This window comes from Gouania willdenowi, chromosome 4 (assembly GCF_900634775.1).
Source record: "Gouania willdenowi chromosome 4, fGouWil2.1, whole genome shotgun sequence".
In the NCBI taxonomy this organism is placed as follows: Eukaryota; Metazoa; Chordata; class Actinopteri; order Blenniiformes; family Gobiesocidae; genus Gouania; species Gouania willdenowi.
In genome coordinates, this window is record NC_041047.1 from 17,040,918 (window position 1) to 17,055,891 (window position 14,974).

Below are 14,974 nucleotides of genomic sequence, written 5' to 3' on the forward strand. Positions count from 1 at the left end.
TTATTCCAAAAACACACAAAACAACTGCAAAAATGAACAAAGCGAAAAAAAGTAAAACACACAATTACTCCAAATAACACCAAACGACAAAAAAAGAGCACAAAAAGACAAGAAAAACACAAAACCCATAGCACTAACAGGAAAACAACAACATAAATGCACAAAAATTACTGAAAAATGACGACACAAAGACACGATATGACTCCAAAAACCATACATTTTGAAAGAAAAAATAGACATAATGCCACGTAATGAGCAAGACAACAACAAACACACACAGAATGACAGAAAAACACACAGAAATACTATAAAAACTCTTTATTCTTTCCTGTGTTATTGCTCAGATTGGTCATTATTTTAAATGCTGACATGAATGTTGATAATGTGGCCCTTTTATCAAACAAACACATTATTGTGGCCCCCCGCAGTTATACAAGTTTCCCACCTCTGATTTAAAACCTTAAACCATAAGCTAATTTACTGTATCATTAAAAGAAAATACAATTACATTTCAAAGAAAATTTTGACTACTGTCAAGAAAACTTCTTGTGTGTGTGTGTGTGTGTGTGTGTGTGTTCACCTGCCACTACTGAGGGTTGTGTTGCCCCCCCGACGGAAACAATAATCATGGGATTTGATTGCCAGCTCCTGCTCCCTTTGTAATTGATGAGTCCAATATTTACTGTTACCTGTGTGTTGTAAACATTCATTACAGGTTTTCTTCCCAGATAGGTGAGCAGGCAGTAGAAGAGAGTGGGACAAGTCCAGCCTGCAGGGACCAGCTGTCAGTTTGACTAATGACAGAAATATATAAAATCTCATAATTGCTTTAGAAAAAGGACAGTCTCCACCTTATCTCGAGCCAATATGCATTTAAAAAAAAAAATTTGGTGGGTTTATTAAATCCTGACCCACCCCCACCTCGCCACAATGTGTTGCCCCCAACGTAATACATTTCAGAGAGAGAGGCACGTTCTCAAATTTCAAATTAAATTGAATCTTTGACACACACACACACACACACACACACACACACACACACACTTACCATAATCAGATTGGGACGTTATTGTGTTTCTATTGACATTAGCATTGTTATTATTTTGTACTGTGTAAATATCGGTAACCCGAGATTGTAAATGTTTCCTGCTTCACCAGGAAGGTATTATTTTGTCTATTTTATTTATTTTTTAAATGCCCCCTAAAAATGTCTTTTTTCGATGATATTTGAGTTATTTTGTTGTCGAGAGATGCCATCTGTGGATGCTGAGACCTAGTGCTCTTTTATTGTGGACTTGCAACTTCATTAAACTGGTTATTGGATGTTTTCAGATGTGATTTTGATTATGACACCTCCACATGCATGAAGAAGTGAAACGAGAGAGAGAACTATCTGCAACACAGCCCCAAAATAGAAGTGCAACAAGACACGTCGTGATTTTCAACAACAAGCCACTGCAGGACAGTGTGTGCTTTTAGAGATGCTTTTCCTTTGTGCCTAATTAGATAAATCCTTAGTAATGCATGTGTGTTTTAAAGTATGGTCCATGATGTACAAAGACCCAGGAACGGGCTGCATTGTAGCAAAGTGCAAAGCTCTCAGCCAAATCAGGTTTTAAATAGAGAGATGAGGGGATAGATTAATGGCTGTAGGGAAGGAGGGAGAGGAGAGGAAAGTGAGGGACAGATAGGTGGAGAAGAAACTGCACAGCGAAGTACAATAGGTTCTACTTAGACAAGTCGACTCCACTGTGCCATTAGGCCTAACAGGAGGTGAACCGGGGAAGGCCGTTGTCAAGAGGTAGAATAGGAGACGCCGAATTCTGTGTGCATCTGCTCAAATAAAAGCTGGCATTTTCTTGTCTCTCTTTTTTTTTCTGTGATGTTTCCACAAACAAAGATAATAAGTCTGAATTTTATTTAAAGCTTTATCAAATATAAAACCTTTCTCTGTAATGTCTTTTGAGTGGGGAAAACCACATAGAAGAGTGTTTGGGTCTTTTGGGGTTAGACAGCTGATTGTGCCCATTTGTCATGCTGTCAAGTTAATTACCAGATTGAAAAGGAGAATGAGATTACCCCTCCTATTTCCAACAAACACTGACACCTCTGTGACGAACACACACACAAAGACACACACACATACTGGGGGAAAACCTGCACATTTAAGGGCCACATGGTTATTTTCAGTAGCAACTTACTGGAGTGGAGTATCCAAATTCCGAAGGCATGGAAAGAAAAATGCACAAGGTCAGGCTAATGTGTGCCGCTAGCAGAGTGTTTTAAAGGTGAACGTTGCGGTTGATTATTTTTTTTTTTTTTATGTGTGTATTTTTACACACATCAGAAAAGAGGAAAGCTCGAGTCTTTCTTTCAAGGTCTCGTTTCCAAATGGTTTTGCTTTATTCTCGCTATCTTGCCCACAAGTAAAAGCTATTTTTTATGCGCTTCATTTTTAGTTCTGTGAAAAGAGCTGGTATTCATACTTGTGCAATCAAAGGGGACACTTTGAAAAAGCAGACAGATCATTAGAGTATAATGAGCTGAAGTACTTTGGGCGGCAAGGATAATACTTAATAAGTGATGGCTGAAGGAGACAAACACAAGAGGGTGGAAATCCGATTCTCTCTGCTGCAGACAACCTTTCTACTCCCCAGGTGAGTGCTCAATCTCAATGTACATTTGAAGTAAAGTGTGGCTCAGGCAAACTGGGATTGTTTATTTATGGATTTTTAAATGAAAACACTCACAAACTCACCAGAAATATTTCCTCAGTTAAATTCATAATTTTGTCAGGCTTTGGGTAAAAAGTGAAACAGTAAAAAATGGCCGCCAAATAGGGGTGTAAAGATCAATCGGTTTACATTGATTAATCGATTGTTTGATTGGTGAAAAAAAAAACAGTTTTTAAATGTTTTTCATGTAAATGCCCTAAACAGTCAGGCAATAAAATTCTCCAAATGTATCACTATTGTGTTTTTATTCTTTCATGTGGAAAAAATAAAAGATATTGTCTGATATAAATCGCAGCCCTCTAAATCAAATCAAAATCGAAATCAGGCTTTGTGACATCGGCAAATATTGAAATCGTTCTGCTAATCGATATTGTATCGTATCGGAATGAAACAGGTGATTTACAACCCTAGCCGTCAAACATCACAGGGTGCCATTGTATATCAGACAGAGATGCCAAGCATTCGATGAAAGAGAGGTCAAATCAACAGTCTTACAGTGAGCACGTGTGGATTCTTAAATTGATACTCCACCGAATTTCCAAAGATAGCACATTAAAAATAAAAATGAATATGTGAAAAGTTGATTTAGAAGCTGCTGATGCAATAAAAAGTTCTTTAAACGCACACTTGTAGGGCTCGATATGTTTGGTAAACTGTGATGTAGTGATCATGTAATTTGAACAGGTTTTATGAGGCTAAAGTCAACTGATCGTTTTGATTGAAGCTTCGATTTACCCGTTTAAAGATGTCTTCCTTGTTCAGCTGGAAGCCATACGTTGATCTGTACTAAGATGAATAATTCTTGTTTCTGGGTTAGTGAAACGTCAAAGTCCGTCCACTGTAATCTTCCTGGTCTTCTTAGGAATATTGTCGTAACATCTAAGGAACTAAATGACTCGTAACTAAGCACCAAACGTGAGTGGGAAATGATCTCTCCATAGATTCTCTATAGAAGCATAAAAACAAAGAGGAATCCTGATTTGTGAAAGCTGATTGGCTGAAATCTTCAAAAGGGCAATGCCCACATATAAAGCGATATTTACATGTGTTTAAAGGCCAAAACTTGATTTAAATGACTCCAAAGGCATTTTATGAAAACAAATTACTTTGATTATTGAGCTTTAGACCTATCATAAAGTGCATCCATGTGATGAGTTGTGTATTGCTTTAAAGCAACTTTATTAAAGTCCTGCTCTTCCTGACAGGCAAGAGTTGGATGCAATAACTGGTTTACCTGTTTCAGAATAGATCCTCTGTTTTCATGTCTGCAGCTCTATTACTGAAACACATCTCCTCCTTCCAGGGCTTTAGTAAGTTGCTACTTATTTGAGACTTAATGAGGATCAGTGATAGCACCCAGCTGGCCAAAGTTCTGCAAGGCCTTAGTGGGATCACTGTAAGTGGCTCATAACAAAACGCTCAAACCACCAAAGATTACCCGACAGATGAGGACAAGGGCCTTCATGACATGCTGCATGCCAGCCTAACACCCTTCAAGCCAACCGTCTGTTATCATGAGAGGCAGGGAAGGAGTATGCGAAACGGCGTCAAGCGCTCAGTGCCGCATCATCGGCAAAAGAAAGGTTGCTTCCTGTCAGATCATGACAAGTAGGTGTCGGGTGTAGAAATATATAAACACATCATTCCCACTTTCCACCTTCCAACACCTGCCTTCCCATGGTGTCAATTAGCTTCAATCAAGCTATGTTTAGATTCATTATGGCACGTCCGTTTCAAGCATAATAGATGTGCAGCATAATATTTGTTGTCTCAACATTTCTGTCAACTGTTGGGAGCAGGGGCTAGGTGTGAGTGATAATGCTGCAAAACTGGACTAAACAAGTGCTTTTTTAAATGTATTTACATCAGGGAAAAAGCCAAAATAAATACCATCTTTGACATTGTGACGTGTGGCAGGATAAGGACATTCTGAGCCTTCTCCCCTCAGCCTTACTTGGAGTCTTTAGATTGTAAATGTTTACCATTAAATAAGGAACAAGGCAGAGGAATATCGATTGGCTCTTTACAATTCTTCTGTGTGTCACTAAAGTGCAAGGTGAAGTGGCGCTTATCACAGAAGTATAGGTCGGCTACTCCGTTCCTTTTATTTTTTATTTTTTTTAAGACTTATCCGTTACCTTGGCTAAAAGAGATCCATGTGAAGAGAAACAGTGTCACGCTCAGCCTTCCTCTGAAGGCCAACTAGAAAATATACAGGGTTGCCTTTCATTTGCAACAGGAAAAAGGCTGATTGGTTGCCCAACAGATGTTCTGAAGCACTAACTAACTAAAGTACTGGGCGCAACTTAACCATGAAATGAGAAAGTTGGCTTTTTCTCATGTGGGTGTGCAGGTGTAAACATGTTGTTTGCTGTGTGTGGAAAATGACGAGAATGGAGTGTGATTTGGTGATGGTTAACGTGACGAGTTTGCTCATGAGATAAAAAAAAAAAAAACAACAGCAAGAGCTACTGTATATTAGCTACAGTATAGCGAAGCGACTGTTATATTCTGTACTTACCATTTGAAATGTATATGAGTGGTAGTTTACTGCTGTGAAGATGGTACATGCAAATGTTTGTGCTGTGTGTCAATGTGTTTTATACATTGGCTTTTATGAGGAAAGAAAAACACTTTGTGTGTGTGTGTGTGTGTGTGTGTGTGTGTGTGTGTGTGTGTGTGTGTGTGTGTGTGTGTGTGTGTGTGTGTGTGTGTGTGTGTGTGTGTGTGTGTGTGTGTGTGTGTGTGTGTGTGTGTGTGTGTGTGAATACGAGTAAAGGCAAGTCGCTGTAAAGATGACAAGGTTTTAAGTTTATTATGAATGCACGTCCTCGGGGTCATACATAACATCTCTTTTTTATGAGGACACGAGTAATATATAGAAACAGTATGTTACATATCATCCTTATTGCATTTCATGTTCCAGGTACAGCAAACTGTTTCCAGCAGTATAAACTTAACCAGCATTGCAAACCTACATTGTGGCTCACTCAGGGGGAGTATTACATGCTCATTAAGTATATAGAGGTATCCAGGTTGTACGCCAACAGTGGCTTTAATTAAGTGAGTCAATATAACGAGATAACATTATAATATCTTCCCCTTTCTTTCTCTCTCTCTCTCTCTCTCTCTCTCTAATAAGCTGGAAAAAAATAATATTTTTTTAATGAGTGCTTGGTCATTATTACTCTCATTATTTTCCAATTAACAAACTCCCGGCCACTTCATCATTGCGTTACAATATCAACTACTGTACAATGCCGTAAATTCACCACCTTCGCTCTCTGTAAATAAGAATAAACTCAATACCGGCAGTAAAAGATGATACAAACAAAGGATTATTGTGAGTGTTTTGCATGAGTAAGAATTCCATTTAGCCTAGATAAAATGCATTAAAGATAATGAAGTGCTATGGTAGTCCATACCAAGAACTGCCCAAGGCCAGAAAATAAGAGAATATCTAAATTAGAAGCATTTCTGTAGCATGACAAACTGGAATTAATGACAATACCAGATGGAGAAGACTGCACAAGCAGGTCTTTGTCTTTATAACAGTAACAAGATGGTTGGCTCCGTCTAGTTAAATCAGAAAAGTACTTAGTCATTCAGATCACAGATTCTTAAGGTACTTATACAATCTTGAATGCATTCTAAATGATGATGTAAAGTTATTTGCACCTTGTACTTCCACATTGTGCATTTTAATGTCAAATGTTTCAGCATTGTGAATGTACAGTAACAGCGCCACCCATCTCACCTCTACCCTGTCGCATCATGTTGCCACCATTAACACGCCCACCACAGCAGCCATTTTCAATAGCACGTCATCATGTGCTGTTTGACCTATTTTCTGTGCACTTGCCTTGTGTGTGTGTGCGTGTGTAAAGAGGTGAAAAAAAAAAAAACATAAATGGCATCATTGTAATTGAGACAATGAGATTATTTAGAGGTGATAAGTGACCATATATCGGTGTGAAATGCGAGTGGCAGACAAGTGACACTGTCAGATTGTTTTATCCACCTTGTCTGTTGGTCACGGGGCGTACAAGCTGTTTCGTTGGACAGGCGAGGGCTATAGGGTCATTGTATGTGATGGGAGAGATGCGCTGGGTGAATAACCTTTCTCTGTAACAGCTGTCAGATTAACCAAGAGAAGAGCAGTACCGACCTTAACATTAGTGTACGATGGGGGTGAGTTGCCAGAGAGTGGGCGTGGCCTTGCGCTTGCTTAAAAACACCAGACTCAAGGATTTGGATGGGTGGCCACACCGATCCTTGACGGGGGTCTTTTGCACCCGGGTAGCTCATTGTTAAACACACTGCTGCTGTCTTTTGTTCGCCACCAATGCAGATTCCATGCACAGCAGTGACCAGCACATGAGCCCGACAGCAGCCTGTGACGCTGCTTTTGTCCACATGTCAATCGTCGCTGCTGCATCCCAGCATGGTTCGCCACTGGGCATGGCAGGGGATGCAGACCCCATGAAGAGGGATTAGCACCTCATCTATTGTCTGGGAGCACGGTGGTGCTGGATTTGGCTGCATGGATATTCAACGACTGTATTTCTTTTCTCCGGCACTTGACAGAGACGCTTTGCGGCCCCCAAGTTTGTTCCACCACAGTGTCAGAATGTGTTCGTGTCATGGCCTTATTATCTTCGCTGTCATGACGAGGAAAGATGCAGCAGTGGATTCTGTTGTTGTTATCTGCTGCCTGACCTGTAGGTTACAGCATTTTTAAATAGTTTGGTGGAACCTGACTCTCATGTATATTATACAGTTGATTCTGTTGAAAAGAAAGCATAATGAATGAGAATGAACCTATGGCCAGGTCTGAGGTTATGAATACAAAATTAGGAATATCTTTAATCGGCTTATGGGTTTATTAGGTTTCCTTTCCTTTATGAGTATCCAACAAGTCAATGTAACATTTTAATATTTAAAAAAGACAGATTTTTACAAAAGTGTTTTTTTTTTTTTTATCAAATTATGCTATCCCATTGATTTCTACCTGTTGAAATATAACTAATTAAATTAGTTCAATTTGTGGCCCCCAAAGTAAAAGTACAAAAGGACAGAAAAAAAAGACAAAACAATTTTTTTTTAAATGCAAAGAATTACGACATTGCAGGAAAATACAGTAAAAGACAAGAAAACACTCACAAAATACTCCAAAAACACACAAAACTACTAGAAAAATGGACTAAGCAACAACAGTAATACACAAAATTACTTCAAATAACACAAAACAACAACAAAAATAAACACGATTACAGATAATGACAACAAGAGGACACAAAAAGACAAAAAAAAAACACAAAAAAATGACTCCGCAAAACCACAGCACTAACAACAGAAATACACAAACATTACTCCAAAAAATGCAAAATGATGACACAAATACACAATATGACTCCAAAAAACATACATTTTGCAGGCAAAATACACAAAAGGACAACAACAAACACACACAGAATGACAGAAAAAAACCCACTAAATTACTATAAAAACTCTTTGTTCTTTCCTGTGTTAATGCTCAGATTGGTCATTATTCTAAATGCTGACATGAATGTTGATAATGCGGCTCTTTGATCAATCAAACACATTTTTGTGGCCCCTGCTGTGATACAAGTTGCCCACCTCTGATTTAAAACCTTAAATCCAATTTTTTATTCACTGTAACATTAAAAGAAAATATAATTACATTTCAAAGAAACATTTTACCACTGTCAGGAAAACAAGTTTTGTATTTCTATTATGTTTTTATTTATTGAATGTGTAATCTATGTACAAATTAAATAGATAAAAATGTAATGGGTGGTAAATGCAATGGTAAATCCCCTCAGGTCTGAAAATTTTTCCCAATGTCAAATATTGTGAAATTTCAGACATTTTGCGCTGCTGTGAAGGCAATAGCAGTTTCATGCTCACCTCTTTTAACTCCTAAAAGATGAAGCGCTCGATGGGTTCCCTCAAATCTTCCATGGCTCTTCAATCATTATTGCAGGCAATCAACAATGAGTCATTGAGGAAATTTCTCCCTGCTGGGACACAGAAAACACTTTCACATGAAAACCAATCATATGATCACTGTGCACTCATGCATGCTTTGCCAAAGCATGCTCAGATGCTGATGATAGAGTAAACAAAACTCTGTTGTGACTTCATCTGGACTTAAAACTGAATTGCATACACATGCTTTGCTGTGTTGGCTAAAAATTGATGTTTCCCCCTTCAGATCATGTTATCAAAAAAAAAAAATTGCTAACCGATTTAGAATATTTTGATTCAAAGAGACCCACAAATCCCACAGAGCCTGGCAGGTCTTTATATATATATATATATATATATAATCCCTAGACAAAATGAGTTCTGAACCTAAAAGAGTGAAAGATATAACATCAGAAAAGTTTTATTAGCCAAGTTCAGTTCATAATAATAATAATAATAACTAGGCAAGACCTGTATTTGCAAGGCAAATACGTACTGTATTTGGCAATTACAAATTGTGAAATAGAATTGCTCATGTAAAAGACATTTTATTGTGTGTATTTTGTTGTTGAGTAATGTCTTTTATTTTGTTCTTTTTACTAATCAAATTGAAAATAATAATGGAGGAAAAACAGAAGACCGACCTTGACCTTAAATATGACCTTGAGCGAAGGTCAAGGTCACACATTGAGAGGAAATGTTGTTCAATGGTACCAGTCTCAGCACTGTATCTCAATTTGTGGCCAAGTTATAGAAAAAAAGTTTCATGAACTTTGACCTCTACCGATCTTTTTACTGGTAGGTTGTACAGCTTTGGTCCAATTAAGTCAAATATTCCACTTGAGATGAGATTTTCATAAATGTAAACATCAAACTTGCACGATAAATATTTGTAGAGATATGGAAAATGTTTGTTTTTGACACTTGAGGCAACCTTGGCCTTTACATTTTGGCTCCAAAAAAGGTTGACTGCACATCCTTGACATTGCCTCTATGAGATGACATATGTGTCATTAGTGCTGCATTAATAGAAGGAGTTCCAGGACAAAGGAGTTGTGGAAGAAAAAAAATAACTCCTACGATTACAATGTATTTGGCAATTTTCAATTGCCAAATACATTAAATATAGATATGAAGGATGGACATATACTGTATATACAAGTACTGCACGCAATATTGTCTTTATTTTATTAAACATAAAATGTGTTTAATGCATTACCAATAAATTGTATGTGCCCATTTATTTCAAAAGAAAACACACATTTAAAGCAATTTTTTTTTTTTTTTTTTGCATAATTTTATACACATTAATATACAATCCATGGGGAGCAGCCATGTTTGGCTGGAAGTGACATTCATTTTTAAAAGAGTTCCTTCCTGTTCTCTCTGATTTTTTTTTTTTTTTTTTTTTTTTACAGTTTAATGGATCTTTTCTCCACATTTTATTGAACTTAGCTTTTCTTGAAATTCCTACGGACAAAATTGTGCATCGGCGCAGCCACAGCTGGCAGCCGACCTCTCTTTTATTAGAGCTTGCAATTCAAAATTCACTACAGGTCGAGTACTCTTTAAATGTTTTACACAACATGAAAGTTACAAACATGTATTGCAGCTGCTTTTCATTTGTGTGTGATAAAGGGAAGCAACCCAAACATAAAGTAGAAAATGCCATCATATAGTTTTAATTGTTCTCTTAGGGTTTTGTGTCGAAGGTGCAGAAAGGTGAGCAACTGGGTCACGGGTAACTCAGAGGTTTTACTGGCCTTGAGTCTTGTCAGACAGCAATAATGAGGCGGTTGCACCTTTCAACCGTCAGCTGGGAATAATGGTTGCCATAAAAGCTTTGATTGCAGCTGCTTCAGTGAAAGCTCTTCAACATTGCAGAGTGACTCTTGAACTCCTTCAATCATCTATTTGGTTCGTATACAGCCGCCCATCTCCTCTGATCATTTTTTTTTTCAATATTACTTTTATAGTCCTGTCACCACTTAAGACATGTCGATTTAAGGCCCCATAATAGAAATGAAATTAAATGATATATTATCAGCTCTTAGTGCCGTGTAGATAAATTTTCTAGGAATATCACCAAATTAAATTGATGCAGTTACAAATTATTAGAAGTAATAAATCTAAAGCTAAAACAGGTTGTAAACTACTAAAATACCATCTATCCATCATTCTATGACCCAACAATGTATGGCTTTTTTAGGATATATTTTGAAAAAAACTGAATTTTAAAGCAAAAAAAAAAAGCATACAATTATTTTAATAATCATAACTCAACATATTTAATACATTCAGAATTTCCCATTGTAAAACATATACTACTATACTATTTACATTACAGATTTTCGCAAAATAAAAGCGATATTTCTAAATATCGACAAAGTATAATTGTACTTTGAACGTGAAATCTCATCCCGCGAGACTTCGGCACAGGAAGATGGACGCTCAGAACCTCCTTATAACACTCTGTATTCCTTTGTTGTTTCACGTCTAATGTGGCAATAAATAGTTTTTAAGTATGACTCTAAGAAACGTCTCCTCTTTTGTTCTCACGTACCACGTCATGTTAACTCGGAGAGAAGCGGTCATGTGACCAGGTCTTGTGACGTGTATTTGCGGAAAAAGTTTCCATAGCGCTTTTGCGACACATTTCAATATCGAACAACTGAAATACCTCCTCATAAAAGCGTAAAAACCTTTTTTGCAATATTTGAGGGGTTTTTTTTGTTTCCATTACCAGTTTTTATTGCATTATTTAGAGTTTGCGCTTTTCCGAAGGTATTGGAAACACAGCTGGAGATGTGATTATATACTTCATCATATACTTTATTATACCGTTTCCAAAGTTTGTTTTTAAATTAGAGCAAAAAATCTATTTTTAAATGAATAAAATAAATAAATAAGATAATAATGTTGTGACATAATCTTGTTAAAAGCCTGGGATATAATATAAATAACTTTCTGTTTTTAAATGGGTTTCTTTATAGTAATGTCAAAACACTGCTTGGTAATGTTGGACAATAAATAGATCTGACAATACATTAATATTTGATTTTAAAAAAAACTCATTAACCTTTAAATATTTACAGTAAAGCCCAAAGTGATTTATTAAACAAGAAAGCCCATTTTTCTGTGTCTTTAAGAGGTAGGCTAATGGAGGCAAGACAAAGCAGTGTTTCTCTAGCATCTTTTGAGGAACCACAACAGATGTGGGCGGTGACCAAACATGGCTGCACACTGAAAGAGGTGTCCCACTTTATGTAAGGTCTGGATCACCATGTTCATTTACAATCAGCCCTGTAATTAAGGGAAACCAACCCAGGAATTATCAATCAGTTAATTACAGGGATGGAGCGAACCAAATCCAGCTCATGATAAAAGCCCAGTGGCTCTGCTTTGAAGATGATGTCGTTGTTTCAATGAAAACAGAAAAGTTCGTAAATATACCCACAACACAACAAAAAAGCAAGTGGAGGGAAAAAGTGTCCAAAAGTGGCAAAAAAACGGGGCAAGAAAAGTGTTTAAAGTGACTAAAATGGGCCAAGAGCAGTCGAGAGTGGCAAATAAAGAGGAAACAGGTGGTATGTAATGGAAAAGTCTCGCTTAAATGGGCAAAATGTGGGAAACAATAGTGAAAAAGGGCAAAAGTGTGGAACAAAAAGAGGCAAATTGTAGGAAGAAAAAAAGTGGTATTTATTGGGAAAAAGGTAGCTTATTTGGATCAATAGTGGCCAAAAAAAGAACTTCCTAAAATTACCAAAAAAAGGGTTATTTATTTGGCAAAAGGTAGCTTAATGCTGGAAAAACTGTCAGAACTTTTTGAAAAGGGGCAAAAACGGGACAAAGGAAGTTGCAAAATGGTCAAAGGAAATAGGTAAAAAACCTTTTCAGGTTTTCTGGGGTAATAATAATCAAAATCAAGACATAAAGATCCACATGTTGAGCATCACTGATTTCATAACAGCTTCTATATGTTGTACTCTGCTAATGTAGTGAGCTGGCCTGGACAGTCTACCCCTGCTCACATCTATCAGTGTGGCTGCATATTATTTCACAGATACTGCATTTAACTTAGGCTTTACAGATATACTGTATGGTAATCTTGTATAGAACTGAGTTAATGGCGTATAAATTACTTTGTAAATGCTTTACTGGTTTCATGGTTCAGTGGTTTTTGCATTGCGCTGCAATCTGTGACATAATAAATATGTCATAACATGTATCAGCTACATGTAGGTAACCAGCTATTAACTTTCCAATAATTAGGATGAAGAGATGTAATTCATTTGTGGTAAACGTCTTTTTGAGGTTTTGTGGCTTTAGAAATGGAGACTAGCAAAATGCCTGGGCTTTCATAAAACAATTAATTGTAGTTGCATGGCTGGAAAAAGCTGTAAATTACATAATTCTGGAGTGGGAAAATAAAAAGGCAGCAGAAATACACTGTACACACAGGCATAAATCAACGTATGCATGCTGATAGTATTAGACCTCTGAATTTACATTCCCCTTTTTAAGTGATCTTGCTTTGATGAGATCCTCTCAGACTGTACAGTTGTTGAGGCACTAATTATATTCCGTCCTGCCTTATTCACAGTGCAAAGTTGCTTTATTGCTACGAATACTGTAAACGCCAATTTTATGCCTTTTCCAGACCATTTATTGTACTAAACCGTAGTGTGTTCTGTAGAAGTGTAAACACTCAAAAAACATAACATGCAAAGGGGCCCTCAGCGGGAAACTCAGAGCACCACAGCATGGAAAAACTCAGTTTTTTCCCCCTCATATGGGAAAAAAAAAAAAAAGGACCGATAACGTGCTTGGCTCATGGACTGCCTTTTCCATCTATGTATTTTCACTGTTTCCCTTGAGCAGTGGAGCATCAAAATGCATAAGAAGCCTGGGATAGTGTGTACACCCTGCAGCTCATGTGCAAAAGTAAATGCACGCCAGGTAGAATTAAAGGAATGTCCACTGGATTTTTTTTTTTTTTTTTTTTTTTTTAATGATTTCAGTGTTAGGAATGCGAACAGAATGGATGGGAAATGCTGCTGGACAGACCCGCTGTTGAGGTGCTGATGTGATCTGGCACCCAGGACATGTGAAAACACCTCAGGCACTATGTGCAACCATGGATGTTGCACAAGAGCTTGTCCTAAACTTGTGAGCTTCTGCATTTATAAATATAAAAAGCAGTCATTTCTGCAAATGTATTTCATCATGTACCGGCTCCACTTTTTGAGTCCTGGTTTAATTGATTTAAAAGCTTTCTCTTTTCCTCCCTCTCTTTTGTCATGCCTTGTAATTGGTTTTCTGGTTTTTGTGCAGATTGCACAGTGTAACAAACCTACAGCTTGTTCCAGCATTTGAAATGACCCTCTCAGTTGGTTACTTCAAGATGTTTTCTGGTAGCAGCAGAAGCTGGGATGCAGCAGGGTCCTGTGCTGGTGGCAGGTGGGAAGGGGTTGAGGGGCTGCTGTGGGAGGGGGTGGAATGACACTCGAGAGGCCAAAATCTCTGAATCTGGGCCCAGGGTTTTTTGGCAGGCTGCAGAGTGTGAAATTTACAGATTTTCTTACGATGGTGGTACAGCTGCCTGCGAGCCTACAACAGTGTCAGACAGTAGCCCAGAGAGCTGGAAGCAGAGGGGGAATTCAGGCAGGAGGCGATGCCAGAATCTATTGAGATGGATGAAAAGATTGACAGGTGCTGGTAATTTTACTTGTAGTTAGGCGATGACGACAAACTGGCTGAATTAATTTGATTCCTTGTTAGGGCCGGAGCACCAAAAGGCCCTATTGTAGGGGTGTCAAACTGATTTTAGTTCAGGGGCCAAATAAGGAGCATGTCCAAGCAATAAGTGACTTTACTTTGAATTTCCTAGATTTTGTGACCAAATTCTATTTGATTAAGGGAAATATTGTGTCATGATTTGGATCAAATTTTAGGATTTTGAAAGAATTTTGAGTTTTTCTCAACAGTTTAACATTAAAAAATACTGTACACATGCGATATAAGCACCTGGGAAAACTGTGAGCCCCTGCAAATATTGTTGAGTTTCATTTACACAATGATTTATGTTTTCTGTCATTTTTACTTTCTCCTGCGGGCCAAATGGGACGCTCCAAAGGGCCGGATTTTGCCACCAGGCCATGAGTTTGTCACATGTGCCCAATTGTTTCTGTGAGGATTGGTCTTCTTCTTTTTCTTCTTATTCTTCTGAAACTTTGCTTGGATTTTTG